Source organism: Egretta garzetta, unplaced genomic scaffold, assembly GCF_000687185.1.
Source record: "Egretta garzetta isolate BGI_Z169 unplaced genomic scaffold, ASM68718v1 scaffold347, whole genome shotgun sequence".
In the NCBI taxonomy this organism is placed as follows: Eukaryota; Metazoa; Chordata; class Aves; order Pelecaniformes; family Ardeidae; genus Egretta; species Egretta garzetta.
Window position 1 is genome coordinate 22155 of NW_009260184.1, and position 3669 is coordinate 25823.

Here is a 3669-nt window from a genome sequence, read left to right on the forward strand (position 1 = left end):
CCCGCCGCCCTGCCTCTCCGGCGCCGAGCTCTTTCTGCTTTCTCGGTTGCCGTTTCGGCAATTCCCGCTCCTTAATGCGGGCGCGTGTGGCGAACTTGGAGCGAAGGGAGGCTCCTGCCGACAGGCGCTTACTTCCCAGAACGGACCCCGGTCGTCTGCCCGAGGGAGGAAGGCTGTGTCAGCATAGGCTGTAGCCTTTGCAGTTCTTCGCTTCAAAAACAAAAAGCGCAGATATTTATCGTGAGGTCTCCCCTCACGGATGTGAGAGCACCGTGAGCGGCACAGGCGTGTGGTGTGTAGCTAGCGCTTCCAGCTGGAGGAAAGGGACGAAGGCTTTAAAGAGACCAAGGCTTTGGTATGAGCAGAAAGGCAGCCTCTGGTTTCCTCTGGGTTAGGTACGCTAGACCGAGCAGATGAGAGTCACTGGTCGAGGAGGAAATAGAACAGTTTCGGTGCCTTGGGTTTGCTGGTAGCTTCCTGAAGGTGCTGGTGTTTCTTAATAAAAGTAAGATAAAATGACTATTTTCATTTGCCACGTAGCTCAAGAGAACAGTGGTAGTGCTAAGAATGATCCTTGTTCCTCAGTGCAAGTTATGTATTTGCAGTCCCTATCATGAAGTTTTTGGGTGATATTTTTATGGGAAGGTGTTACTAGTGAAATGCGGTGGTTCTTAAGCTCTACACTTAGGGGCCTCAAACTTTGTTCAAATGCAAGTGTTGAATCCTTCAGAGATTTCTATTAAGGTTTTATGTACAGAAGCCTTTTTTGGACATTGCAGTATAGCAGGTATGAATCTGCTTCTTACAGCCATCTTATGCAGACTACTTGGTAATCCATAGATGGTACTAGACCAAGGGGTTCTGAACTGTAGTCTGAAGACTCTGATCTTCTGCGGTAGGTTTGCCTTTCTTTAGACAAGGTTGGCAAAAGGTACTGTATCTGTTAGTAAGAAATTTTTTCCATTGTGCTGTTCTGAAATACAGTGGCAGACTGGGCTCTCATTGCTTTTTAGTCTTCCCAGTTATTTCCCCATTATTTAGGCCAATGCCCCCACTGTATGTGCAAATGCAGTGACTGCACTGAAAGTCTTTTTCTAAGTCTTTAGTCATGTGAATGGCACTCATTGTAGATTCTCAGTAGAGATCTTATTATCCACAGCTGAGAAAAGTGAGCCCTAAAAACTAGAGGGAAGCAGTAACTCCAAATTGCAGCTAGATTTTAAGGCTTTACAAGTTGATTTATAGATGTAGCTCTTGGATGGATTTTTTTATGGCCAAGGTTGGTAGCATCAGTTCTCTGAGGACCTATTCAAGTAGTTATACAGGATAGGAACAGGGTGACGTTGAGTGTGCAATAAGAGGACATAGAACGTACCTTTTGCCGATTGGTTGCAAATCTGGCTTGGGAATTAGAAGCTGTGTTTCTGTTACCTAGGAACTCATTGTGCTGCTGCGTGAGCAAACTAACTGTGGCAATAATTTGAGACACTTGGAGTATCAAGGAGTTTGTCTTCAACAGCATCCCTGCTCTTATACCTGTCTAGTCCAAAAATGGTCATAGCCAGACCTGACCCTTCTGTGTGGGCACTAGTTGATCACCTGGGCTGAGAGTAGGGGTATGCATGATAAATGCTGTATTGGGGAGAAGTATTGGCTTTGTAGGAATCTAGAAATTTGTGTGAAAAACAAGAATTGGTAAACTGTTCCAGCCTTCTCCTGGGAGCAATATTAACCTCTCACAAAAGAAAAAAATGATGGTGCTGGGGAGGAACGGTCCCGTGTTTCCCCCCCCCCTTTGGACAATTGGATTTTCTGTACTGGTATAACCTGTGAAAGTTCAGTAGCAAATTTAGGTTAGAAGACTTTGGAAATGTGATGATTGCTTCAGTTTATAAAACAAATTTTTGTGCAGTTATGAACTGGACTTACTGTACTGTCCTTATGTAATAGGAACCTGGAAAGAGTTCAGACAGAGTACCTGATTTGGGGGTTTTTTTGGGTGTATGTGGTGGGTTTGTTTGTTTGTTTGGGGTTTTTTCGGTGTGTGGGGTTTTGTTTGTTTGTTTGTTTATCATGGTCACCAGAATTGCTGCTCAGCTTTCATAAGATTACCAAGAATATGTTATTGGGGGAGGAATTTGTGTGTGTGGTGGGACCTAAAGCAGCAGCTTGTTTAGATCTGCTGTAAACCTTTCGTTTATACCCATTTTTCTTCAAAGGTGTTAAATTAATTGAATTGAGGGAGTAGGGAGTCAGAACCTGCTGTCTGTCATGCTTTCTTAGCATGGTCTAATACTTAGAAAATCTTACAGCGAGATGTAATGTAGTGCTCCTAATAACTAGAGAATTTATTTGAAAACTTTGTCTGTCTTGTCTTCCTTTCACTGTATTTACCCTCTTCCTGTATCACCCCACAACCCCCAAATCTCTCTTCTGGAAAAAAAGACAGCTGCTACTTCTGAAACGATCTCATTCATTATAGCAGCTTAAGGAGTCCACAGAATTAAAGCAAAGATTCTGGAAAGCGTGAAAATGACAAAATGGTTGTACATCAAACTGCTGTTAGGGAATCCTTTGTAAGTTGCTTTTTGCCGTTACCTGTGATGCAGCTGTTCACTTCCAATTAGTGGATTCTCAACACCATCTTGCAATACCGTACCTTTTCTCTTTCTTTTCAGGGACCTCCTTCCATCTGCCCGTGCAAATTCCTTTCTGGACATCAGGGCAATAGAAATAGTCTAATATTACCTCAAGGAAAAAAAGGGGGTACTATGACTGGAAAAAAAAAATGGAGTTTGAAAACCTATTCTGCATTTGGACTTATAGGTAAAGGTGCCTATTTTTATGTGCAGAATGATCCTGTGCTGCAGTGGGGAGACTGGTTGTTTATGAAGGGCAAATTGTCTGCTTCGGCTGTATAGATTTCACTGAGGCATGCTTTGTGGTGGCCTGGGACAACTCCCAGGGAAGGGCTCTTCCATTTAGGGTTACTTGCACTGTGAAGATTCTTAGGAAAGTTCTGGGTCTGGTTGTTGAGGAAAAGGATGTAGATTTCTCAGATATAAACCAATTATTCATGTTTGCAGACAAAGTGTCAAAAAAAAGGGAAGCTATCCTAGATTTGTTACTTTCTCAGCAACCTGCAATTCCTGCATTAGATATTCTTCCTGCGGTTTATAGGTGTCGCTACAATGTGCCTGGTAAGGTGTCTTGCAGTGGTAGGTTATGTTTGATCATAAGGTCTTGCAGTAGGGATGTTGTGGAAGTCACGCTTGTCACTTGATATATAGGATTATTGTTTGGTGGTCTGGAAAATTTTTGTTTGTATGGATCAGGTCAACATTTCAGCTAGAAGTGAAATTCTGAATATGGCTGTTCTCTGATTTGTGTTTTATATAAAAACAAACAAACAAAAGAAACCCCAACCCAAACCTAACCAAAAAACCCCGAACACCTGCTTCCCTAGGGAGTCCATTCAAAGTTTAAGGTAGTGGGAATGAATGTGTTGGACAAATTGAGCTTGCGGATCCAAGGAAGTGTAACTCCTTGAAAACTCAGGCAGAAAAGGGCAGTCCAAAAACATGGAGGAGGTTCAGAAATACTGCATTAGGAGTGCAGTGTAACTGCTGCAATTAAAAAACCAAAGCCAAGTGCTGCTGCAGAGAAGTT

The 3669-nt window shown here is 42.7% G+C and overlaps 1 protein-coding gene across 3 annotated transcripts in view; it reads left to right on the forward strand.

Annotated features, from left to right (window-relative positions):
- The first annotated feature begins 2623 nt into the window (after nucleotides 1-2623).
- The window catches only part of RRAGC (Ras related GTP binding C), an 11049-nt gene continuing 10003 nt past the window's right edge, over nucleotides 2624-3669 (forward strand). Inside the window, exon 1 of one of the 3 annotated variants that reach the window (XM_035897447.1) lies at nucleotides 2624-2826. The gene's annotated coding sequence lies outside the window, so the exon portion shown is untranslated. The remainder of the gene's footprint in view (nucleotides 2827-3669) is intronic. The other 2 variants (XM_035897446.1, XM_009642101.2) reach the window with 2 other exon arrangements.